The following is a 23726-nucleotide window of genomic DNA, read 5'->3' on the forward strand; positions in this document are numbered from 1 at the left end:
TAAGGCGATAGTTCCGGGCTATGTTTGACTCCAGAGTTGAATCTGTCATCCCGCATTTCCTCAGCAAATCAAGCTACCCATCTCAAGTCTCATGAGCTGAGGACGGCAAAGTCCCTGTGGGCTTAGGACAGTCAAAGAAACCCCTGGGCTGCATGCTAAGCCCCTTTTCGGCTTCACTTTCCGAATCCTGCCCTAGCTTGCGATTAGTTTTTTTCTCACTTCTTGCCCCCATCTCCCACCTTGCCTCATGGTCTCCCCTCCTCTGCGCACCTGACAGTTTGCCTGCCCTTCCACTGCCTGTCTCCAGACTTTCCAAGGAGAAAAGGCAAAGCACTAAAGCGGGCCGGGCAACGGGTCAAGTTCCGCTTTCGGCGACTAGCAGGGAGGTAGCGTGGCCGAGCGGTCTAAGGCGCTGGATTAAGGCTCCAGTCTCTTCGGAGGCGTGGGTTCAAATCCCACCGCTGCCACTTTTCCTGGCCTTGCATTTTAAAGAAGAACGTAACGTTGACCTCTTCCTTCATTAGTGCCACCTCTGTCGCAATGAGCAAGCGGATGGTATGCCACACCCTGCAGGAAAAAGGTTTCGCTTCTGACGTCTTGCTTTTCTGGACATCCAGTCTCAAGTTTCCCATCTGGAACGGCGCTCCCTGCTGCTTTGTGAAGGCTTGCTGCAAGAGCCTTCGAAACCCAGGAGCTCTTGCGTTGAGCTGTGACGCGTCCTGGGAAGACCTCCCGTTGCAGCGGAATGAGCCCCACTTCCAGGGCGTGCTGGTAGCAAATTTCCCACAGCCCACAGGGAGCAAACGATCCCAGGTGTGATGTATCACCAGGAGAGGCTGAGATGAGAGTAGGGGTTCACGCGTGTGCCCGGACCGAGGTTAATGATGGGATTAGAGCTAGGGTTAGATGCAGGGAAAGAGTGAGAGTTATAATTAGGGATAAAGCTAACAGGTGATCATTACTCGTCATGTAACATGATACAAAGGGTCAGAAGAGGAACTGATTCAGGGTTACAATTTGGACTTCGCAGACAACAGGAGCACTAAATGGTGCTGAGGGGGACTCAATAAAGTGGACCGGCCGCCTAATGTAAGCAATTGTGCACAAATATTGTACGATGACTAGCGTTGCCGGTGCTTTTTTCTTAAAGAGTCAGTTCTTGGCACCCATTCCCTACTTGACTCAGCCTAATCTTCAAGAATATTTGTCAAGAACTAAAAAAAATCCAGAAACGGTTTAACCTCCCCGTCGGGGAATTGAACCCCGGTCTCCCGCGTGACAGGCGGGGATACTGACCACTATACTAACGAGGAGACGTGAGGGCATGAAATGAACAGCTGCTGATGTCTGCACAGCATCCAGCGACCACCTAGCTGGCCTAGGGGGGTCTCATTTTCCCCCGTCAAACGGCTTGCCCGATCTAAGGCTAATTTCTTTCTTTTTATCGGCACCAGGCTTAAAACTCAGTTTAAGGCGATAGTTCCGGGCTATGTTTGACTCCAGAGTTGAATCTGTCATCCCGCATTTCCTCAGCAAATCAAGCTACCCATCTCAAGTCTCATGAGCTGAGGACGGCAAAGTCCCTGTGGGCTTAGGACAGTCAAAGAAACCCCTGGGCTGCATGCTAAGCCCCTTTTCGGCTTCACTTTCCGAATCCTGCCCTAGCTTGCGATTAGTTTTTTTCTCACTTCTTGCCCCCATCTCCCACCTTGCCTCATGGTCTCCCCTCCTCTGCGCACCTGACAGTTTGCCTGCCCTTCCACTGCCTGTCTCCAGACTTTCCAAGGAGAAAAGGCAAAGCACTAAAGCGGGCCGGGCAACGGGTCAAGTTCCGCTTTCGGCGACTAGCAGGGAGGTAGCGTGGCCGAGCGGTCTAAGGCGCTGGATTAAGGCTCCAGTCTCTTCGGAGGCGTGGGTTCAAATCCCACCGCTGCCACTTTTCCTGGCCTTGCATTTTAAAGAAGAACGTAACGTTGACCTCTTCCTTCATTAGTGCCACCTCTGTCGCAATGAGCAAGCGGATGGTATGCCACACCCTGCAGGAAAAAGGTTTCGCTTCTGACGTCTTGCTTTTCTGGACATCCAGTCTCAAGTTTCCCATCTGGAACGGCGCTCCCTGCTGCTTTGTGAAGGCTTGCTGCAAGAGCCTTCGAAACTCAGGAGCTCTTGCGTTGAGCTGTGACGCGTCCTGGGAAGACCTCCCGTTGCAGCGGAATGAGCCCCACTTCCAGGGCGTGCTGGTAGCAAATTTCCCACAGCCCACAGGGAGCAAACGATCCCAGGTGTGATGTATCACCAGGAGAGGCTGAGATGAGAGTAGGGGTTCACGCGTGTGCCCGGACCGAGGTTAATGATGGGATTAGAGCTAGGGTTAGATGCAGGGAAAGAGTGAGAGTTATAATTAGGGATAAAGCTAACAGGTGATCATTACTCGTCATGTAACATGATACAAAGGGTCAGAAGAGGAACTGATTCAGGGTTACAATTTGGACTTCGCAGACAACAGGAGCACTAAATGGTGCTGAGGGGGACTCAATAAAGTGGACCGGTCGCCTAATGTAAGCAATTGTGCACAAATATTGTACGATGACTAGCGTTGCCGGTGCTTTTTTCTTAAAGAGTCAGTTCTTGGCACCCATTCCCTACTTGACTCAGCCTAATCTTCAAGAATATTTGTCAAGAACTAAAAAAAATCCAGAAACGGTTTAACCTCCCCGTCGGGGAATTGAACCCCGGTCTCCCGCGTGACAGGCGGGGATACTGACCACTATACTAACGAGGAGACGTGAGGGCATGAAATGAACAGCTGCTGATGTCTGCACAGCATCCAGCGACCACCTAGCTGGCCTAGGGGGGTCTCATTTTCCCCCGTCAAACGGCTTGCCCGATCTAAGGCTAATTTCTTTCTTTTTATCGGCACCAGGCTTAAAACTCAGTTTAAGGCGATAGTTCCGGGCTATGTTTGACTCCAGAGTTGAATCTGTCATCCCGCATTTCCTCAGCAAATCAAGCTACCCATCTCAAGTCTCATGAGCTGAGGACGGCAAAGTCCCTGTGGGCTTAGGACAGTCAAAGAAACCCCTGGGCTGCATGCTAAGCCCCTTTTTGGCTTCACTTTCCGAATCCTGCCCTAGCTTGCGATTAGTTTTTTTCTCACTTCTTGCCCCCATCTCCCACCTTGCCTCATGGTCTCCCCTCCTCTGCGCACCTGACAGTTTGCCTGCCCTTCCACTGCCTGTCTCCAGACTTTCCAAGGAGAAAAGGCAAAGCACTAAAGCGGGCCGGGCAACGGGTCAAGTTCCGCTTTCGGCGACTAGCAGGGAGGTAGCGTGGCCGAGCGGTCTAAGGCGCTGGATTAAGGCTCCAGTCTCTTCGGAGGCGTGGGTTCAAATCCCACCGCTGCCACTTTTCCTGGCCTTGCATTTTAAAGAAGAACGTAACGTTGACCTCTTCCTTCATTAGTGCCACCTCTGTCGCAATGAGCAAGCGGATGGTATGCCACACCCTGCAGGAAAAAGGTTTCGCTTCTGACGTCTTGCTTTTCTGGACATCCAGTCTCAAGTTTCCCATCTGGAACGGCGCTCCCTGCTGCTTTGTGAAGGCTTGCTGCAAGAGCCTTCGAAACCCAGGAGCTCTTGCGTTGAGCTGTGACGCGTCCTGGGAAGACCTCCCGTTGCAGCGGAATGAGCCCCACTTCCAGGGCGTGCTGGTAGCAAATTTCCCACAGCCCACAGGGAGCAAACGATCCCAGGTGTGATGTATCACCAGGAGAGGCTGAGATGAGAGTAGGGGTTCACGCGTGTGCCCGGACCGAGGTTAATGATGGGATTAGAGCTAGGGTTAGATGCAGGGAAAGAGTGAGAGTTATAATTAGGGATAAAGCTAACAGGTGATCATTACTCGTCATGTAACATGATACAAAGGGTCAGAAGAGGAACTGATTCAGGGTTACAATTTGGACTTCGCAGACAACAGGAGCACTAAATGGTGCTGAGGGGGACTCAATAAAGTGGACCGGCCGCCTAATGTAAGCAATTGTGCACAAATATTGTACGATGACTAGCGTTGCCGGTGCTTTTTTCTTAAAGAGTCAGTTCTTGGCACCCATTCCCTACTTGACTCAGCCTAATCTTCAAGAATATTTGTCAAGAACTAAAAAAAATCCAGAAACAGTTTAACCTCCCCGTCGGGGAATTGAACCCCGGTCTCCCGCGTGACAGGCGGGGATACTGACCACTATACTAACGAGGAGACGTGAGGGCATGAAATGAACAGCTGCTGATGTCTGCACAGCATCCAGCGACCACCTAGCTGGCCTAGGGGGGTCTCATTTTCCCCCGTCAAACGGCTTGCCCGATCTAAGGCTAATTTCTTTCTTTTTATCGGCACCAGGCTTAAAACTCAGTTTAAGGCGATAGTTCCGGGCTATGTTTGACTCCAGAGTTGAATCTGTCATCCCGCATTTCCTCAGCAAATCAAGCTACCCATCTCAAGTCTCATGAGCTGAGGACGGCAAAGTCCCTGTGGGCTTAGGACAGTCAAAGAAACCCCTGGGCTGCATGCTAAGCCCCTTTTCGGCTTCACTTTCCGAATCCTGCCCTAGCTTGCGATTAGTTTTTTTCTCACTTCTTGCCCCCATCTCCCACCTTGCCTCATGGTCTCCCCTCCTCTGCGCACCTGACAGTTTGCCTGCCCTTCCACTGCCTGTCTCCAGACTTTCCAAGGAGAAAAGGCAAAGCACTAAAGCGGGCCGGGCAACGGGTCAAGTTCCGCTTTCGGCGACTAGCAGGGAGGTAGCGTGGCCGAGCGGTCTAAGGCGCTGGATTAAGGCTCCAGTCTCTTCGGAGGCGTGGGTTCAAATCCCACCGCTGCCACTTTTCCTGGCCTTGCATTTTAAAGAAGAACGTAACGTTGACCTCTTCCTTCATTAGTGCCACCTCTGTCGCAATGAGCAAGCGGATGGTATGCCACACCCTGCAGGAAAAAGGTTTCGCTTCTGACGTCTTGCTTTTCTGGACATCCAGTCTCAAGTTTCCCATCTGGAACGGCGCTCCCTGCTGCTTTGTGAAGGCTTGCTGCAAGAGCCTTCGAAACCCAGGAGCTCTTGCGTTGAGCTGTGACGCGTCCTGGGAAGACCTCCCGTTGCAGCGGAATGAGCCCCACTTCCAGGGCGTGCTGGTAGCAAATTTCCCACAGCCCACAGGGAGCAAACGATCCCAGGTGTGATGTATCACCAGGAGAGGCTGAGATGAGAGTAGGGGTTCACGCGTGTGCCCGGACCGAGGTTAATGATGGGATTAGAGCTAGGGTTAGATGCAGGGAAAGAGTGAGAGTTATAATTAGGGATAAAGCTAACAGGTGATCATTACTCGTCATGTAACATGATACAAAGGGTCAGAAGAGGAACTGATTCAGGGTTACAATTTGGACTTCGCAGACAACAGGAGCACTAAATGGTGCTGAGGGGGACTCAATAAAGTGGACCGGCCGCCTAATGTAAGCAATTGTGCACAAATATTGTACGATGACTAGCGTTGCCGGTGCTTTTTTCTTAAAGAGTCAGTTCTTGGCACCCATTCCCTACTTGACTCAGCCTAATCTTCAAGAATATTTGTCAAGAACTAAAAAAAATCCAGAAACGGTTTAACCTCCCCGTCGGGGAACCCCGGTCTCCCGCGTGACAGGCGGGGATACTGACCACTATACTAACGAGGAGACGTGAGGGCATGAAATGAACAGCTGCTGATGTCTGCACAGCATCCAGCGACCACCTAGCTGGCCTAGGGGGGTCTCATTTTCCCCCGTCAAACGGCTTGCCCGATCTAAGGCTAATTTCTTTCTTTTTATCGGCACCAGGCTTAAAACTCAGTTTAAGGCGATAGTTCCGGGCTATGTTTGACTCCAGAGTTGAATCTGTCATCCCGCATTTCCTCAGCAAATCAAGCTACCCATCTCAAGTCTCATGAGCTGAGGACGGCAAAGTCCCTGTGGGCTTAGGACAGTCAAAGAAACCCCTGGGCTGCATGCTAAGCCCCTTTTCGGCTTCACTTTCCGAATCCTGCCCTAGCTTGCGATTAGTTTTTTTCTCACTTCTTGCCCCCATCTCCCACCTTGCCTCATGGTCTCCCCTCCTCTGCGCACCTGACAGTTTGCCTGCCCTTCCACTGCCTGTCTCCAGACTTTCCAAGGAGAAAAGGCAAAGCACTAAAGCGGGCCGGGCAACGGGTCAAGTTCCGCTTTCGGCGACTAGCAGGGAGGTAGCGTGGCCGAGCGGTCTAAGGCGCTGGATTAAGGCTCCAGTCTCTTCGGAGGCGTGGGTTCAAATCCCACCGCTGCCACTTTTCCTGGCCTTGCATTTTAAAGAAGAACGTAACGTTGACCTCTTCCTTCATTAGTGCCACCTCTGTCGCAATGAGCAAGCGGATGGTATGCCACACCCTGCAGGAAAAAGGTTTCGCTTCTGACGTCTTGCTTTTCTGGACATCCAGTCTCAAGTTTCCCATCTGGAACGGCGCTCCCTGCTGCTTTGTGAAGGCTTGCTGCAAGAGCCTTCGAAACCCAGGAGCTCTTGCGTTGAGCTGTGACGCGTCCTGGGAAGACCTCCCGTTGCAGCGGAATGAGCCCCACTTCCAGGGCGTGCTGGTAGCAAATTTCCCACAGCCCACAGGGAGCAAACGATCCCAGGTGTGATGTATCACCAGGAGAGGCTGAGATGAGAGTAGGGGTTCACGCGTGTGCCCGGACCGAGGTTAATGATGGGATTAGAGCTAGGGTTAGATGCAGGGAAAGAGTGAGAGTTATAATTAGGGATAAAGCTAACAGGTGATCATTACTCGTCATGTAACATGATACAAAGGGTCAGAAGAGGAACTGATTCAGGGTTACAATTTGGACTTCGCAGACAACAGGAGCACTAAATGGTGCTGAGGGGGACTCAATAAAGTGGACCGGCCGCCTAATGTAAGCAATTGTGCACAAATATTGTACGATGACTAGCGTTGCCGGTGCTTTTTTCTTAAAGAGTCAGTTCTTGGCACCCATTCCCTACTTGACTCAGCCTAATCTTCAAGAATATTTGTCAAGAACTAAAAAAAATCCAGAAACGGTTTAACCTCCCCGTCGGTGAATTGAACCCCGGTCTCCCGCGTGACAGGCGGGGATACTGACCACTATACTAACGAGGAGACGTGAGGGCATGAAATGAACAGCTGCTGATGTCTGCACAGCATCCAGCGACCACCTAGCTGGCCTAGGGGGGTCTCATTTTCCCCCGTCAAACGGCTTGCCCGATCTAAGGCTAATTTCTTTCTTTTTATCGGCACCAGGCTTAAAACTCAGTTTAAGGCGATAGTTCCGGGCTATGTTTGACTCCAGAGTTGAATCTGTCATCCCGCATTTCCTCAGCAAATCAAGCTACCCATCTCAAGTCTCATGAGCTGAGGACGGCAAAGTCCCTGTGGGCTTAGGACAGTCAAAGAAACCCCTGGGCTGCATGCTAAGCCCCTTTTCGGCTTCACTTTCCGAATCCTGCCCTAGCTTGCGATTAGTTTTTTTCTCACTTCTTGCCCCCATCTCCCACCTTGCCTCATGGTCTCCCCTCCTCTGCGCACCTGACAGTTTGCCTGCCCTTCCACTGCCTGTCTCCAGACTTTCCAAGGAGAAAAGGCAAAGCACTAAAGCGGGCCGGGCAACGGGTCAAGTTCCGCTTTCGGCGACTAGCAGGGAGGTAGCGTGGCCGAGCGGTCTAAGGCGCTGGATTAAGGCTCCAGTCTCTTCGGAGGCGTGGGTTCAAATCCCACCGCTGCCACTTTTCCTGGCCTTGCATTTTAAAGAAGAACGTAACGTTGACCTCTTCCTTCATTAGTGCCACCTCTGTCGCAATGAGCAAGCGGATGGTATGCCACACCCTGCAGGAAAAAGGTTTCGCTTCTGACGTCTTGCTTTTCTGGACATCCAGTCTCAAGTGTCCCATCTGGAACGGCGCTCCCTGCTGCTTTGTGAAGGCTTGCTGCAAGAGCCTTCGAAACCCAGGAGCTCTTGCGTTGAGCTGTGACGCGTCCTGGGAAGACCTCCCGTTGCAGCGGAATGAGCCCCACTTCCAGGGCGTGCTGGTAGCAAATTTCCCACAGCCCACAGGGAGCAAACGATCCCAGGTGTGATGTATCACCAGGAGAGGCTGAGATGAGAGTAGGGGTTCACGCGTGTGCCCGGACCGAGGTTAATGATGGGATTAGAGCTAGGGTTAGATGCAGGGAAAGAGTGAGAGTTATAATTAGGGATAAAGCTAACAGGTGATCATTACTCGTCATGTAACATGATACAAAGGGTCAGAAGAGGAACTGATTCAGGGTTACAATTTGGACTTCGCAGACAACAGGAGCACTAAATGGTGCTGAGGGGGACTCAATAAAGTGGACCGGCCGCCTAATGTAAGCAATTGTGCACAAATATTGTACGATGACTAGCGTTGCCGGTGCTTTTTTCTTAAAGAGTCAGTTCTTGGCACCCATTCCCTACTTGACTCAGCCTAATCTTCAAGAATATTTGTCAAGAACTAAAAAAAATCCAGAAACGGTTTAACCTCCCCGTCGGGGAATTGAACCCCGGTCTCCCGCGTGACAGGCGGGGATACTGACCACTATACTAACGAGGAGACGTGAGGGCATGAAATGAACAGCTGCTGATGTCTGCACAGCATCCAGCGACCACCTAGCTGGCCTAGGGGGGTCTCATTTTCCCCCGTCAAACGGCTTGCCCGATCTAAGGCTAATTTCTTTCTTTTTATCGGCACCAGGCTTAAAACTCAGTTTAAGGCGATAGTTCCGGGCTATGTTTGACTCCAGAGTTGAATCTGTCATCCCGCATTTCCTCAGCAAATCAAGCTACCCATCTCAAGTCTCATGAGCTGAGGACGGCAAAGTCCCTGTGGGCTTAGGACAGTCAAAGAAACCCCTGGGCTGCATGCTAAGCCCCTTTTCGGCTTCACTTTCCGAATCCTGCCCTAGCTTGCGATTAGTTTTTTTCTCACTTCTTGCCCCCATCTCCCACCTTGCCTCATGGTCTCCCCTCCTCTGCGCACCTGACAGTTTGCCTGCCCTTCCACTGCCTGTCTCCAGACTTTCCAAGGAGAAAAGGCAAAGCACTAAAGCGGGCCGGGCAACGGGTCAAGTTCCGCTTTCGGCGACTAGCAGGGAGGTAGCGTGGCCGAGCGGTCTAAGGCGCTGGATTAAGGCTCCAGTCTCTTCGGAGGCGTGGGTTCAAATCCCACCGCTGCCACTTTTCCTGGCCTTGCATTTTAAAGAAGAACGTAACGTTGACCTCTTCCTTCATTAGTGCCACCTCTGTCGCAATGAGCAAGCGGATGGTATGCCACACCCTGCAGGAAAAAGGTTTCGCTTCTGACGTCTTGCTTTTCTGGACATCCAGTCTCAAGTTTCCCATCTGGAACGGCGCTCCCTGCTGCTTTGTGAAGGCTTGCTGCAAGAGCCTTCGAAACCCAGGAGCTCTTGCGTTGAGCTGTGACGCGTCCTGGGAAGACCTCCCGTTGCAGCGGAATGAGCCCCACTTCCAGGGCGTGCTGGTAGCAAATTTCCCACAGCCCACAGGGAGCAAACGATCCCAGGTGTGATGTATCACCAGGAGAGGCTGAGATGAGAGTAGGGGTTCACGCGTGTGCCCGGACCGAGGTTAATGATGGGATTAGAGCTAGGGTTAGATGCAGGGAAAGAGTGAGAGTTATAATTAGGGATAAAGCTAACAGGTGATCATTACTCGTCATGTAACATGATACAAAGGGTCAGAAGAGGAACTGATTCAGGGTTACAATTTGGACTTCGCAGACAACAGGAGCACTAAATGGTGCTGAGGGGGACTCAATAAAGTGGACCGGCCGCCTAATGTAAGCAATTGTGCACAAATATTGTACGATGACTAGCGTTGCCGGTGCTTTTTTCTTAAAGAGTCAGTTCTTGGCACCCATTCCCTACTTGACTCAGCCTAATCTTCAAGAATATTTGTCAAGAACTAAAAAAAATCCAGAAACGGTTTAACCTCCCCGTCGGGGAATTGAACCCCGGTCTCCCGCGTGACAGGCGGGGATACTGACCACTATACTAACGAGGAGACGTGAGGGCATGAAATGAACAGCTGCTGATGTCTGCACAGCATCCAGCGACCACCTAGCTGGCCTAGGGGGGTCTCATTTTCCCCCGTCAAACGGCTTGCCCGATCTAAGGCTAATTTCTTTCTTTTTATCGGCACCAGGCTTAAAACTCAGTTTAAGGCGATAGTTCCGGGCTATGTTTGACTCCAGAGTTGAATCTGTCATCCCGCATTTCCTCAGCAAATCAAGCTACCCATCTCAAGTCTCATGAGCTGAGGACGGCAAAGTCCCTGTGGGCTTAGGACAGTCAAAGAAACCCCTGGGCTGCATGCTAAGCCCCTTTTCGGCTTCACTTTCCGAATCCTGCCCTAGCTTGCGATTAGTTTTTTTCTCACTTCTTGCCCCCATCTCCCACCTTGCCTCATGGTCTCCCCTCCTCTGCGCACCTGACAGTTTGCCTGCCCTTCCACTGCCTGTCTCCAGACTTTCCAAGGAGAAAAGGCAAAGCACTAAAGCGGGCCGGGCAACGGGTCAAGTTCCGCTTTCGGCGACTAGCAGGGAGGTAGCGTGGCCGAGCGGTCTAAGGCGCTGGATTAAGGCTCCAGTCTCTTCGGAGGCGTGGGTTCAAATCCCACCGCTGCCACTTTTCCTGGCCTTGCATTTTAAAGAAGAACGTAACGTTGACCTCTTCCTTCATTAGTGCCACCTCTGTCGCAATGAGCAAGCGGATGGTATGCCACACCCTGCAGGAAAAAGGTTTCGCTTCTGACGTCTTGCTTTTCTGGACATCCAGTCTCAAGTTTCCCATCTGGAACGGCGCTCCCTGCTGCTTTGTGAAGGCTTGCTGCAAGAGCCTTCGAAACCCAGGAGCTCTTGCGTTGAGCTGTGACGCGTCCTGGGAAGACCTCCCGTTGCAGCGGAATGAGCCCCACTTCCAGGGCGTGCTGGTAGCAAATTTCCCACAGCCCACAGGGAGCAAACGATCCCAGGTGTGATGTATCACCAGGAGAGGCTGAGATGAGAGTAGGGGTTCACGCGTGTGCCCGGACCGAGGTTAATGATGGGATTAGAGCTAGGGTTAGATGCAGGGAAAGAGTGAGAGTTATAATTAGGGATAAAGCTAACAGGTGATCATTACTCGTCATGTAACATGATACAAAGGGTCAGAAGAGGAACTGATTCAGGGTTACAATTTGGACTTCGCAGACAACAGGAGCACTAAATGGTGCTGAGGGGGACTCAATAAAGTGGACCGGCCGCCTAATGTAAGCAATTGTGCACAAATATTGTACGATGACTAGCGTTGCCGGTGCTTTTTTCTTAAAGAGTCAGTTCTTGGCACCCATTCCCTACTTGACTCAGCCTAATCTTCAAGAATATTTGTCAAGAACTAAAAAAAATCCAGAAACAGTTTAACCTCCCCGTCGGGGAATTGAACCCCGGTGTCCCGCGTGACAGGCGGGGATACTGACCACTATACTAACGAGGAGACGTGAGGGCATGAAATGAACAGCTGCTGATGTCTGCACAGCATCCAGCGACCACCTAGCTGGCCTAGGGGGGTCTCATTTTCCCCCGTCAAACGGCTTGCCCGATCTAAGGCTAATTTCTTTCTTTTTATCGGCACCAGGCTTAAAACTCAGTTTAAGGCGATAGTTCCGGGCTATGTTTGACTCCAGAGTTGAATCTGTCATCCCGCATTTCCTCAGCAAATCAAGCTACCCATCTCAAGTCTCATGAGCTGAGGACGGCAAAGTCCCTGTGGGCTTAGGACAGTCAAAGAAACCCCTGGGCTGCATGCTAAGCCCCTTTTCGGCTTCACTTTCCGAATCCTGCCCTAGCTTGCGATTAGTTTTTTTCTCACTTCTTGCCCCCATCTCCCACCTTGCCTCATGGTCTCCCCTCCTCTGCGCACCTGACAGTTTGCCTGCCCTTCCACTGCCTGTCTCCAGACTTTCCAAGGAGAAAAGGCAAAGCACTAAAGCGGGCCGGGCAACGGGTCAAGTTCCGCTTTCGGCGACTAGCAGGGAGGTAGCGTGGCCGAGCGGTCTAAGGCGCTGGATTAAGGCTCCAGTCTCTTCGGAGGCGTGGGTTCAAATCCCACCGCTGCCACTTTTCCTGGCCTTGCATTTTAAAGAAGAACGTAACGTTGACCTCTTCCTTCATTAGTGCCACCTCTGTCGCAATGAGCAAGCGGATGGTATGCCACACCCTGCAGGAAAAAGGTTTCGCTTCTGACGTCTTGCTTTTCTGGACATCCAGTCTCAAGTTTCCCATCTGGAACGGCGCTCCCTGCTGCTTTGTGAAGGCTTGCTGCAAGAGCCTTCGAAACCCAGGAGCTCTTGCGTTGAGCTGTGACGCGTCCTGGGAAGACCTCCCGTTGCAGCGGAATGAGCCCCACTTCCAGGGCGTGCTGGTAGCAAATTTCCCACAGCCCACAGGGAGCAAACGATCCCAGGTGTGATGTATCACCAGGAGAGGCTGAGATGAGAGTAGGGGTTCACGCGTGTGCCCGGACCGAGGTTAATGATGGGATTAGAGCTAGGGTTAGATGCAGGGAAAGAGTGAGAGTTATAATTAGGGATAAAGCTAACAGGTGATCATTACTCGTCATGTAACATGATACAAAGGGTCAGAAGAGGAACTGATTCAGGGTTACAATTTGGACTTCGCAGACAACAGGAGCACTAAATGGTGCTGAGGGGGACTCAATAAAGTGGACCGGCCGCCTAATGTAAGCAATTGTGCACAAATATTGTACGATGACTAGCGTTGCCGGTGCTTTTTTCTTAAAGAGTCAGTTCTTGGCACCCATTCCCTACTTGACTCAGCCTAATCTTCAAGAATATTTGTCAAGAACTAAAAAAAATCCAGAAACGGTTTAACCTCCCCGTCGGGGAATTGAACCCCGGTCTCCCGGGGATACTGACCACTATACTAACGAGGAGACGTGAGGGCATGAAATGAACAGCTGCTGATGTCTGCACAGCATCCAGCGACCACCTAGCTGGCCTAGGGGGGTCTCATTTTCCCCCGTCAAACGGCTTGCCCGATCTAAGGCTAATTTCTTTCTTTTTATCGGCACCAGGCTTAAAACTCAGTTTAAGGCGATAGTTCCGGGCTATGTTTGACTCCAGAGTTGAATCTGTCATCCCGCATTTCCTCAGCAAATCAAGCTACCCATCTCAAGTCTCATGAGCTGAGGACGGCAAAGTCCCTGTGGGCTTAGGACAGTCAAAGAAACCCCTGGGCTGCATGCTAAGCCCCTTTTCGGCTTCACTTTCCGAATCCTGCCCTAGCTTGCGATTAGTTTTTTTCTCACTTCTTGCCCCCATCTCCCACCTTGCCTCATGGTCTCCCCTCCTCTGCGCACCTGACAGTTTGCCTGCCCTTCCACTGCCTGTCTCCAGACTTTCCAAGGAGAAAAGGCAAAGCACTAAAGCGGGCCGGGCAACGGGTCAAGTTCCGCTTTCGGCGACTAGCAGGGAGGTAGCGTGGCCGAGCGGTCTAAGGCGCTGGATTAAGGCTCCAGTCTCTTCGGAGGCGTGGGTTCAAATCCCACCGCTGCCACTTTTCCTGGCCTTGCATTTTAAAGAAGAACGTAACGTTGACCTCTTCCTTCATTAGTGCCACCTCTGTCGCAATGAGCAAGCGGATGGTATGCCACACCCTGCAGGAAAAAGGTTTCGCTTCTGACGTCTTGCTTTTCTGGACATCCAGTCTCAAGTTTCCCATCTGGAACGGCGCTCCCTGCTGCTTTGTGAAGGCTTGCTGCAAGAGCCTTCGAAACCCAGGAGCTCTTGCGTTGAGCTGTGACGCGTCCTGGGAAGACCTCCCGTTGCAGCGGAATGAGCCCCACTTCCAGGGCGTGCTGGTAGCAAATTTCCCACAGCCCACAGGGAGCAAACGATCCCAGGTGTGATGTATCACCAGGAGAGGCTGAGATGAGAGTAGGGGTTCACGCGTGTGCCCGGACCGAGGTTAATGATGGGATTAGAGCTAGGGTTAGATGCAGGGAAAGAGTGAGAGTTATAATTAGGGATAAAGCTAACAGGTGATCATTACTCGTCATGTAACATGATACAAAGGGTCAGAAGAGGAACTGATTCAGGGTTACAATTTGGACTTCGCAGACAACAGGAGCACTAAATGGTGCTGAGGGGGACTCAATAAAGTGGACCGGCCGCCTAATGTAAGCAATTGTGCACAAATATTGTACGATGACTAGCGTTGCCGGTGCTTTTTTCTTAAAGAGTCAGTTCTTGGCACCCATTCCCTACTTGACTCAGCCTAATCTTCAAGAATATTTGTCAAGAACTAAAAAAAATCCAGAAACGGTTTAACCTCCCCGTCGGTGAATTGAACCCCGGTCTCCCGCGTGACAGGCGGGGATACTGACCACTATACTAACGAGGAGACGTGAGGGCATGAAATGAACAGCTGCTGATGTCTGCACAGCATCCAGCGACCACCTAGCTGGCCTAGGGGGGTCTCATTTTCCCCCGTCAAACGGCTTGCCCGATCTAAGGCTAATTTCTTTCTTTTTATCGGCACCAGGCTTAAAACTCAGTTTAAGGCGATAGTTCCGGGCTATGTTTGACTCCAGAGTTGAATCTGTCATCCCGCATTTCCTCAGCAAATCAAGCTACCCATCTCAAGTCTCATGAGCTGAGGACGGCAAAGTCCCTGTGGGCTTAGGACAGTCAAAGAAACCCCTGGGCTGCATGCTAAGCCCCTTTTCGGCTTCACTTTCCGAATCCTGCCCTAGCTTGCGATTAGTTTTTTTCTCACTTCTTGCCCCCATCTCCCACCTTGCCTCATGGTCTCCCCTCCTCTGCGCACCTGACAGTTTGCCTGCCCTTCCACTGCCTGTCTCCAGACTTTCCAAGGAGAAAAGGCAAAGCACTAAAGCGGGCCGGGCAACGGGTCAAGTTCCGCTTTCGGCGACTAGCAGGGAGGTAGCGTGGCCGAGCGGTCTAAGGCGCTGGATTAAGGCTCCAGTCTCTTCGGAGGCGTGGGTTCAAATCCCACCGCTGCCACTTTTCCTGGCCTTGCATTTTAAAGAAGAACGTAACGTTGACCTCTTCCTTCATTAGTGCCACCTCTGTCGCAATGAGCAAGCGGATGGTATGCCACACCCTGCAGGAAAAAGGTTTCGCTTCTGACGTCTTGCTTTTCTGGACATCCAGTCTCAAGTGTCCCATCTGGAACGGCGCTCCCTGCTGCTTTGTGAAGGCTTGCTGCAAGAGCCTTCGAAACCCAGGAGCTCTTGCGTTGAGCTGTGACGCGTCCTGGGAAGACCTCCCGTTGCAGCGGAATGAGCCCCACTTCCAGGGCGTGCTGGTAGCAAATTTCCCACAGCCCACAGGGAGCAAACGATCCCAGGTGTGATGTATCACCAGGAGAGGCTGAGATGAGAGTAGGGGTTCACGCGTGTGCCCGGACCGAGGTTAATGATGGGATTAGAGCTAGGGTTAGATGCAGGGAAAGAGTGAGAGTTATAATTAGGGATAAAGCTAACAGGTGATCATTACTCGTCATGTAACATGATACAAAGGGTCAGAAGAGGAACTGATTCAGGGTTACAATTTGGACTTCGCAGACAACAGGAGCACTAAATGGTGCTGAGGGGGACTCAATAAAGTGGACCGGCCGCCTAATGTAAGCAATTGTGCACAAATATTGTACGATGACTAGCGTTGCCGGTGCTTTTTTCTTAAAGAGTCAGTTCTTGGCACCCATTCCCTACTTGACTCAGCCTAATCTTCAAGAATATTTGTCAAGAACTAAAAAAAATCCAGAAACGGTTTAACCTCCCCGTCGGGGAATTGAACCCCGGTCTCCCGCGTGACAGGCGGGGATACTGACCACTATACTAACGAGGAGACGTGAGGGCATGAAATGAACAGCTGCTGATGTCTGCACAGCATCCAGCGACCACCTAGCTGGCCTAGGGGGGTCTCATTTTCCCCCGTCAAACGGCTTGCCCGATCTAAGGCTAATTTCTTTCTTTTTATCGGCACCAGGCTTAAAACTCAGTTTAAGGCGATAGTTCCGGGCTATGTTTGACTCCAGAGTTGAATCTGTCATCCCGCATTTCCTCAGCAAATCAAGCTACCCATCTCAAGTCTCATGAGCTGAGGACGGCAAAGTCCCTGTGGGCTTAGGACAGTCAAAGAAACCCCTGGGCTGCATGCTAAGCCCCTTTTCGGCTTCACTTTCCGAATCCTGCCCTAGCTTGCGATTAGTTTTTTTCTCACTTCTTGCCCCCATCTCCCACCTTGCCTCATGGTCTCCCCTCCTCTGCGCACCTGACAGTTTGCCTGCCCTTCCACTGCCTGTCTCCAGACTTTCCAAGGAGAAAAGGCAAAGCACTAAAGCGGGCCGGGCAACGGGTCAAGTTCCGCTTTCGGCGACTAGCAGGGAGGTAGCGTGGCCGAGCGGTCTAAGGCGCTGGATTAAGGCTCCAGTCTCTTCGGAGGCGTGGGTTCAAATCCCACCGCTGCCACTTTTCCTGGCCTTGCATTTTAAAGAAGAACGTAACGTTGACCTCTTCCTTCATTAGTGCCACCTCTGTCGCAATGAGCAAGCGGATGGTATGCCACACCCTGCAGGAAAAAGGTTTCGCTTCTGACGTCTTGCTTTTCTGGACATCCAGTCTCAAGTTTCCCATCTGGAACGGCGCTCCCTGCTGCTTTGTGAAGGCTTGCTGCAAGAGCCTTCGAAACCCAGGAGCTCTTGCGTTGAGCTGTGACGCGTCCTGGGAAGACCTCCCGTTGCAGCGGAATGAGCCCCACTTCCAGGGCGTGCTGGTAGCAAATTTCCCACAGCCCACAGGGAGCAAACGATCCCAGGTGTGATGTATCACCAGGAGAGGCTGAGATGAGAGTAGGGGTTCACGCGTGTGCCCGGACCGAGGTTAATGATGGGATTAGAGCTAGGGTTAGATGCAGGGAAAGAGTGAGAGTTATAATTAGGGATAAAGCTAACAGGTGATCATTACTCGTCATGTAACATGATACAAAGGGTCAGAAGAGGAACTGATTCAGGGTTACAATTTGGACTTCGCAGACAACAGGAGCACTAAATGGTGCTGAGGGGGACTCAATAAAGTGGACCGGCCGCCTAATGTAAGCAATTGTGCACAAATATTGTACGATGACTAGCGTTGCCGGTGCTTTTTTCTTAAAGAGTCAGTTCTTGGCACCCATTCCCTACTTGACTCAGCCTAATCTTCAAGAATATTTGTCAAGAACTAAAAAAAATCCAGAAACGGTTTAACCTCCCCGTCGGGGAATTGAACCCCGGTCTCCCGCGTGACAGGCGGGGATACTGACCACTATACTAACGAGGAGACGTGAGGGCATGAAATGAACAGCTGCTGATGTCTGCACAGCATCCAGCGACCACCTAGCTGGCCTAGGGGGGTCTCATTTTCCCCCGTCAAACGGCTTGCCCGATCTAAGGCTAATTTCTTTCTTTTTATCGGCACCAGGCTTAAAACTCAGTTTAAGGCGATAGTTCCGGGCTATGTTTGACTCCAGAGTTGAATCTGTCATCCCGCATTTCCTCAGCAAATCAAGCTACCCATCTCAAGTCTCATGAGCTGAGGACGGCAAAGTCCCTGTGGGCTTAGGACAGTCAAAGAAACCCCTGGGCTGCATGCTAAGCCCCTTTTCGGCTTCACTTTCCGAATCCTGCCCTAGCTTGCGATTAGTTTTTTTCTCACTTCTTGCCCCCATCTCCCACCTTGCCTCATGGTCTCCCCTCCTCTGCGCACCTGACAGTTTGCCTGCCCTTCCACTGCCTGTCTCCAGACTTTCCAAGGAGAAAAGGCAAAGCACTAAAGCGGGCCGGGCAACGGGTCAAGTTCCGCTTTCGGCGACTAGCAGGGAGGTAGCGTGGCCGAGCGGTCTAAGGCGCTGGATTAAGGCTCCAGTCTCTTCGGAGGCGTGGGTTCAAATCCCACCGCTGCCACTTTTCCTGGCCTTGCATTTTAAAGAAGAACGTAACGTTGACCTCTTCCTTCATTAGTGCCACCTCTGTCGCAATGAGCAAGCGGATGGTATGCCACACCCTGCAGGAAAAAGGTTTCGCTTCTGACGTCTTGCTTTTCTGGACATCCAGTCTCAAGTTTCCCATCTGGAACGGCGCTCCCTGCTGCTTTGTGAAGGCTTGCTGCAAGAGCCTTCGAAACCCAGGAGCTCTTGCGTTGAGCTGTGACGCGTCCTGGGAAGACCTCCCGTTGCAGCGGAATGAGCCCCACTTCCAGGGCGTGCTGGTAGCAAATTTCCCACAGCCCACAGGGAGCAAACGATCCCAGGTGTGATGTATCACCAGGAGAGGCTGAGATGAGAGTAGGGGTTCACGCGTGTGCCCGGACCGAGGTTAATGATGGGATTAGAGCTAGGGTTAGATGCAGGGAAAGAGTGAGAGTTATAATTAGGGATAAAGCTAACAGGTGATCATTACTCGTCATGTAACATGATACAAAGGGTCAGAAGAGGAACTGATTCAGGGTTACAATTTGGACTTCGCAGACAACAGGAGCACTAAATGGTGCTGAGGGGGACTCAATAAAGTGGACCGGCCGCCTAATGTAAGCAATTGTGCACAAATATTGTACGATGACTAGCGTTGCCGGTGCTTTTTTCTTAAAGAGTCAGTTCTTGGCACCCATTCCCTACTTGACTCAGCCTAATCTTCAAGAATATTTGTCAAGAACTAAAAAAAATCCAGAAACAGTTTAACCTCCCCGTCGGGGAATTGAACCCCGGTGTCCCGCGTGACAGGCGGGGATACTGACCACTATACTAACGAGGAGACGTGAGGGCATGAAATGAACAGCTGCTGATGTCTGCACAGCATCCAGCGACCACCTAGCTGGCCTAGGGGGGTCTCATTTTCCCCCGTCAAACGGCTTGCCCGATCTAAGGCTAATTTCTTTCTTTTTATCGGCACCAGGCTTAAAACTCAGTTTAAGGCGATAGTTCCGGGCTATGTTTGACTCCAGAGTTGAATCTGTCATCCCGCATTTCCTCAGCAAATCAAGCTACCCATCTCAAGTCTCATGAGCTGAGGACGGCAAAGTCCCTGTGGGCTTAGGACAGTCAAAGAAACCCCTGGGCTGCATGCTAAGCCCCTTTTCGGCTTCACTTTCCGAATCCTGCCCTAGCTTGCGATTAGTTTTTTTCTCACTTCTTGCCCCCATCTCCCACCTTGCCTCATGGTCTCCCCTCCTCTGCGCACCTGACAGTTTGCCTGCCCTTCCACTGCCTGTCTCCAGACTTTCCAAGGAGAAAAGGCAAAGCACTAAAGCGGGCCGGGCAACGGGTCAAGTTCCGCTTTCGGCGACTAGCAGGGAGGTAGCGTGGCCGAGCGGTCTAAGGCGCTGGATTAAGGCTCCAGTCTCTTCGGAGGCGTGGGTTCAAATCCCACCGCTGCCACTTTTCCTGGCCTTGCATTTTAAAGAAGAACGTAACGTTGACCTCTTCCTTCATTAGTGCCACCTCTGTCGCAATGAGCAAGCGGATGGTATGCCACACCCTGCAGGAAAAAGGTTTCGCTTCTGACGTCTTGCTTTTCTGGACATCCAGTCTCAAGTTTCCCATCTGGAACGGCGCTCCCTGCTGCTTTGTGAAGGCTTGCTGCAAGAGCCTTCGAAACCCAGGAGCTCTTGCGTTGAGCTGTGACGCGTCCTGGGAAGACCTCCCGTTGCAGCGGAATGAGCCCCACTTCCAGGGCGTGCTGGTAGCAAATTTCCCACAGCCCACAGGGAGCAAACGATCCCAGGTGTGATGTATCACCAGGAGAGGCTGAGATGAGAGTAGGGGTTCACGCGTGTGCCCGGACCGAGGTTAATGATGGGATTAGAGCTAGGGTTAGATGCAGGGAAAGAGTGAGAGTTATAATTAGGGATAAAGCTAACAGGTGATCATTACTCGTCATGTAACATGATACAAAGGGTCAGAAGAGGAACTGATTCAGGGTTACAATTTGGACTTCGCAGACAACAGGAGCACTAAATGGTGCTGAGGGGGACTCAATAAAGTGGACCGGCCGCCTAATGTAAGCAATTGTGCACAAATATTGTACGATGACTAGCGTTGCCGGTGCTTTTTTCTTAAAGAGTCAGTTCTTGGCACCCATTCCCTACTTGACTCAGCCTAATCTTCAAGAATATTTGTCAAGAACTAAAAAAAATCCAGAAACGGTTTAACCTCCCCGTCGGGGAATTGAACCCCGGTCTCCCGCGTGACAGGCGGGGATACTGACCACTATACTAACGAGGAGACGTGAGGGCATGAAATGAACAGCTGCTGATGTCTGCACAGCATCCAGCGACCACCTAGCTGGCCTAGGGGGGTCTCATTTTCCCCCGTCAAACGGCTTGCCCGATCTAAGGCTAATTTCTTTCTTTTTATCGGCACCAGGCTTAAAACTCAGTTTAAGGCGATAGTTCCGGGCTATGTTTGACTCCAGAGTTGAATATGTCATCCCGCATTTCCTCAGCAAATCAAGCTACCCATCTCAAGTCTCATGAGCTGAGGACGGCAAAGTCCCTGTGGGCTTAGGACAGTCAAAGAAACCCCTGGGCTGCATGCTAAGCCCCTTTTCGGCTTCACTTTCCGAATCCTGCCCTAGCTTGCGATTAGTTTTTTTCTCACTTCTTGCCCCCATCTCCCACCTTGCCTCATGGTCTCCCCTCCTCTGCGCACCTGACAGTTTGCCTGCCCTTCCACTGCCTGTCTCCAGACTTTCCAAGGAGAAAAGGCAAAGCACTAAAGCGGGCCGGGCAACGGGTCAAGTTCCGCTTTCGGCGACTAGCAGGGAGGTAGCGTGGCCGAGCGGTCTAAGGCGCTGGATTAAGGCTCCAGTCTCTTCGGAGGCGTGGGTTCAAATCCCACCGCTGCCACTTTTCCTGGCCTTGCATTTTAAAGAAGAACGTAACGTTGACCTCTTCCTTCATTAGTGCCACCTCTGTCGCAATGAGCAAGCGGATGGTATGCCACACCCTGCAGGAAAAAGGTTTCGCTTCTGACGTCTTGCTTTTCTGGACATCCAGTCTCAAGTTTCCCATCTGGAACGGCGCTCCCTGCTGCTTTGTGAAGGCTTGCTGCAAGAGCCTTCGAAACCCAGGAGCTCTTGCGTTGAGCTGTGACGCGTCCTGGGAAGACCTCCCGTTGCAGCGGAATGAGCCCCACTTCCAGGGCGTGCTGGTAGCAAATTTCCCACAGCCCACAGGGAGCAAACGATCCCAGGTGTGATGTATCACCAGGAGAGGCTGAGATGAGAGTAGGGGTTCACGCGTGTGCCCGGACCGAGGTTAATGATGGGATTAGAGCTAGGGTTAGATGCAGGGAAAGAGTGAGAGTTATAATTAGGGATAAAGCTAACAGGTGATCATTACTCGTCATGTAACATGATACAAAGGGTCAGAAGAGGAACTGATTCAGGGTTACAATTTGGACTTCGCAGACAACAGGAGCACTAAATGGTGCTGAGGGGGACTCAATAAAGTGGACCGGCCGCCTAATGTAAGCAATTGTGCACAAATATTGTACGATGACTAGCGTTGCCGGTGCTTTTTTCTTAAAGAGTCAGTTCTTGGCACCCATTCCCTACTTGACTCAGCCTAATCTTCAAGAATATTTGTCAAGAACTAAAAAAAATCCAGAAACGGTTTAACCTCCCCGTCGGGGAATTGAACCCCGGTCTCCCGCGTGACAGGCGGGGATACTGACCACTATACTAACGAGGAGACGTGAGGGCATGAAATGAACAGCTGCTGATGTCTGCACAGCATCCAGCGACCACCTAGCTGGCCTAGGGGGGTCTCATTTTCCCCCGTCAAACGGCTTGCCCGATCTAAGGCTAATTTCTTTCTTTTTATCGGCACCAGGCTTAAAACTCAGTTTAAGGCGATAGTTCCGGGCTATGTTTGACTCCAGAGTTGAATCTGTCATCCCGCATTTCCTCAGCAAATCAAGCTACCCATCTCAAGTCTCATGAGCTGAGGACGGCAAAGTCCCTGTGGGCTTAGGACAGTCAAAGAAACCCCTGGGCTGCATGCTAAGCCCCTTTTCGGCTTCACTTTCCGAATCCTGCCCTAGCTTGCGATTAGTTTTTTTCTCACTTCTTGCCCCCATCTCCCACCTTGCCTCATGGTCTCCCCTCCTCTGCGCACCTGACAGTTTGCCTGCCCTTCCACTGCCTGTCTCCAGACTTTCCAAGGAGAAAAGGCAAAGCACTAAAGCGGGCCGGGCAACGGGTCAAGTTCCGCTTTCGGCGACTAGCAGGGAGGTAGCGTGGCCGAGCGGTCTAAGGCGCTGGATTAAGGCTCCAGTCTCTTCGGAGGCGTGGGTTCAAATCCCACCGCTGCCACTTTTCCTGGCCTTGCATTTTAAAGAAGAACGTAACGTTGACCTCTTCCTTCATTAGTGCCACCTCTGTCGCAATGAGCAAGCGGATGGTATGCCACACCCTGCAGGAAAAAGGTTTCGCTTCTGACGTCTTGCTTTTCTGGACATCCAGTCTCAAGTTTCCCATCTGGAACGGCGCTCCCTGCTGCTTTGTGAAGGCTTGCTGCAAGAGCCTTCGAAACCCAGGAGCTCTTGCGTTGAGCTGTGACGCGTCCTGGGAAGACCTCCCGTTGCAGCGGAATGAGCCCCACTTCCAGGGCGTGCTGGTAGCAAATTTCCCACAGCCCACAGGGAGCAAACGATCCCAGGTGTGATGTATCACCAGGAGAGGCTGAGATGAGAGTAGGGGTTCACGCGTGTGCCCGGACCGAGGTTAATGATGGGATTAGAGCTAGGGTTAGATGCAGGGAAAGAGTGAGAGTTATAATTAGGGATAAAGCTAACAGGTGATCATTACTCGTCATGTAACATGATACAAAGGGTCAGAAGAGGAACTGATTCAGGGTTACAATTTGGACTTCGCAGACAACAGGAGCACTAAATGGTGCTGAGGGGGACTCAATAAAGTGGACCGGCCGCCTAATGTAAGCAATTGTGCACAAATATTGTACGATGACTAGCGTTGCCGGTGCTTTTTTCTTAAAGAGTCAGTTCTTGGCACCCATTCCCTACTTGACTCAGCCTAATCTTCAAGAATATTTGTCAAGAACTAAAAAAAATCCAGAAACAGTTTAACCTCCCCGTCGGGGAATTGAACCCCGGTCTCCCGCGTGACAGGCGGGGATACTGACCACTATACTAACGAGGAGACGTGAGGGCATGAAATGAACAGCTGCTGATGTCTGCACAGCATCCAGCGACCACCTAGCTGGCCTAGGGGGGTCTCATTTTCCCCCGTCAAACGGCTTGCCCGATCTAAGGCTAATTTCTTTCTTTTTATCGGCACCAGGCTTAAAACTCAGTTTAAGGCGATAGTTCCGGGCTATGTTTGACTCCAGAGTTGAATCTGTCATCCCGCATTTCCTCAGCAAATCAAGCTACCCATCTCAAGTCTCATGAGCTGAGGACGGCAAAGTCCCTGTGGGCTTAGGACAGTCAAAGAAACCCCTGGGCTGCATGCTAAGCCCCTTTTCGGCTTCACTTTCCGAATCCTGCCCTAGCTTGCGATTAGTTTTTTTCTCACTTCTTGCCCCCATCTCCCA

At 51.6% G+C, this 23726-nt stretch overlaps 26 non-coding genes across 26 annotated transcripts; 16 read left to right on the top strand and 10 right to left on the bottom strand.

Moving 5' to 3' along the window:
- Positions 1-385: 385 nt before the first annotated feature.
- Positions 386-467, top strand: TRNAL-AAG (transfer RNA leucine (anticodon AAG)). Its single transcript has one exon. It is a non-coding gene; the product is annotated as a tRNA-Leu (tRNA).
- A 774-nt stretch (positions 468-1241) lies between these two features.
- TRNAD-GUC (transfer RNA aspartic acid (anticodon GUC)) lies at positions 1242-1313 on the bottom strand. The gene has a single exon. It is a non-coding gene; the product is annotated as a tRNA-Asp (tRNA).
- Positions 1314-1854: 541 nt separating this feature from the next.
- On the top strand, positions 1855-1936 carry TRNAL-AAG (transfer RNA leucine (anticodon AAG)). Its single transcript has one exon. It is a non-coding gene; the product is annotated as a tRNA-Leu (tRNA).
- Positions 1937-2710: 774 nt separating this feature from the next.
- Positions 2711-2782, bottom strand: TRNAD-GUC (transfer RNA aspartic acid (anticodon GUC)). Its single transcript has one exon. It is a non-coding gene; the product is annotated as a tRNA-Asp (tRNA).
- A 541-nt stretch (positions 2783-3323) lies between these two features.
- TRNAL-AAG (transfer RNA leucine (anticodon AAG)) lies at positions 3324-3405 on the top strand. Its single transcript has one exon. It is a non-coding gene; the product is annotated as a tRNA-Leu (tRNA).
- A 774-nt stretch (positions 3406-4179) lies between these two features.
- TRNAD-GUC (transfer RNA aspartic acid (anticodon GUC)) lies at positions 4180-4251 on the bottom strand. The gene has a single exon. It is a non-coding gene; the product is annotated as a tRNA-Asp (tRNA).
- A 541-nt stretch (positions 4252-4792) lies between these two features.
- TRNAL-AAG (transfer RNA leucine (anticodon AAG)) lies at positions 4793-4874 on the top strand. Its single transcript has one exon. It is a non-coding gene; the product is annotated as a tRNA-Leu (tRNA).
- A 1382-nt stretch (positions 4875-6256) lies between these two features.
- TRNAL-AAG (transfer RNA leucine (anticodon AAG)) lies at positions 6257-6338 on the top strand. The gene has a single exon. It is a non-coding gene; the product is annotated as a tRNA-Leu (tRNA).
- Positions 6339-7725: 1387 nt separating this feature from the next.
- Positions 7726-7807, top strand: TRNAL-AAG (transfer RNA leucine (anticodon AAG)). Its single transcript has one exon. It is a non-coding gene; the product is annotated as a tRNA-Leu (tRNA).
- Positions 7808-8581: 774 nt separating this feature from the next.
- TRNAD-GUC (transfer RNA aspartic acid (anticodon GUC)) lies at positions 8582-8653 on the bottom strand. Its single transcript has one exon. It is a non-coding gene; the product is annotated as a tRNA-Asp (tRNA).
- A 541-nt stretch (positions 8654-9194) lies between these two features.
- Positions 9195-9276, top strand: TRNAL-AAG (transfer RNA leucine (anticodon AAG)). Its single transcript has one exon. It is a non-coding gene; the product is annotated as a tRNA-Leu (tRNA).
- A 774-nt stretch (positions 9277-10050) lies between these two features.
- On the bottom strand, positions 10051-10122 carry TRNAD-GUC (transfer RNA aspartic acid (anticodon GUC)). The gene has a single exon. It is a non-coding gene; the product is annotated as a tRNA-Asp (tRNA).
- Positions 10123-10663: 541 nt separating this feature from the next.
- On the top strand, positions 10664-10745 carry TRNAL-AAG (transfer RNA leucine (anticodon AAG)). Its single transcript has one exon. It is a non-coding gene; the product is annotated as a tRNA-Leu (tRNA).
- A 1387-nt stretch (positions 10746-12132) lies between these two features.
- TRNAL-AAG (transfer RNA leucine (anticodon AAG)) lies at positions 12133-12214 on the top strand. The gene has a single exon. It is a non-coding gene; the product is annotated as a tRNA-Leu (tRNA).
- Positions 12215-13590: 1376 nt separating this feature from the next.
- Positions 13591-13672, top strand: TRNAL-AAG (transfer RNA leucine (anticodon AAG)). Its single transcript has one exon. It is a non-coding gene; the product is annotated as a tRNA-Leu (tRNA).
- A 1387-nt stretch (positions 13673-15059) lies between these two features.
- On the top strand, positions 15060-15141 carry TRNAL-AAG (transfer RNA leucine (anticodon AAG)). The gene has a single exon. It is a non-coding gene; the product is annotated as a tRNA-Leu (tRNA).
- Positions 15142-15915: 774 nt separating this feature from the next.
- Positions 15916-15987, bottom strand: TRNAD-GUC (transfer RNA aspartic acid (anticodon GUC)). Its single transcript has one exon. It is a non-coding gene; the product is annotated as a tRNA-Asp (tRNA).
- A 541-nt stretch (positions 15988-16528) lies between these two features.
- On the top strand, positions 16529-16610 carry TRNAL-AAG (transfer RNA leucine (anticodon AAG)). The gene has a single exon. It is a non-coding gene; the product is annotated as a tRNA-Leu (tRNA).
- Positions 16611-17384: 774 nt separating this feature from the next.
- Positions 17385-17456, bottom strand: TRNAD-GUC (transfer RNA aspartic acid (anticodon GUC)). Its single transcript has one exon. It is a non-coding gene; the product is annotated as a tRNA-Asp (tRNA).
- Positions 17457-17997: 541 nt separating this feature from the next.
- Positions 17998-18079, top strand: TRNAL-AAG (transfer RNA leucine (anticodon AAG)). The gene has a single exon. It is a non-coding gene; the product is annotated as a tRNA-Leu (tRNA).
- Positions 18080-19466: 1387 nt separating this feature from the next.
- Positions 19467-19548, top strand: TRNAL-AAG (transfer RNA leucine (anticodon AAG)). Its single transcript has one exon. It is a non-coding gene; the product is annotated as a tRNA-Leu (tRNA).
- A 774-nt stretch (positions 19549-20322) lies between these two features.
- On the bottom strand, positions 20323-20394 carry TRNAD-GUC (transfer RNA aspartic acid (anticodon GUC)). Its single transcript has one exon. It is a non-coding gene; the product is annotated as a tRNA-Asp (tRNA).
- Positions 20395-20935: 541 nt separating this feature from the next.
- On the top strand, positions 20936-21017 carry TRNAL-AAG (transfer RNA leucine (anticodon AAG)). The gene has a single exon. It is a non-coding gene; the product is annotated as a tRNA-Leu (tRNA).
- Positions 21018-21791: 774 nt separating this feature from the next.
- TRNAD-GUC (transfer RNA aspartic acid (anticodon GUC)) lies at positions 21792-21863 on the bottom strand. The gene has a single exon. It is a non-coding gene; the product is annotated as a tRNA-Asp (tRNA).
- Positions 21864-22404: 541 nt separating this feature from the next.
- Positions 22405-22486, top strand: TRNAL-AAG (transfer RNA leucine (anticodon AAG)). Its single transcript has one exon. It is a non-coding gene; the product is annotated as a tRNA-Leu (tRNA).
- Positions 22487-23260: 774 nt separating this feature from the next.
- Positions 23261-23332, bottom strand: TRNAD-GUC (transfer RNA aspartic acid (anticodon GUC)). The gene has a single exon. It is a non-coding gene; the product is annotated as a tRNA-Asp (tRNA).
- Between the last annotated feature and the right edge of the window lie 394 nt (positions 23333-23726).

Source organism: Ambystoma mexicanum, unplaced genomic scaffold (genome assembly GCF_040938575.1).
Source record: "Ambystoma mexicanum isolate Mex_15411 unplaced genomic scaffold, UKY_AmexF1_1 Mex_scaf20, whole genome shotgun sequence".
NCBI classification, from domain to species: Eukaryota; Metazoa; Chordata; class Amphibia; order Caudata; family Ambystomatidae; genus Ambystoma; species Ambystoma mexicanum.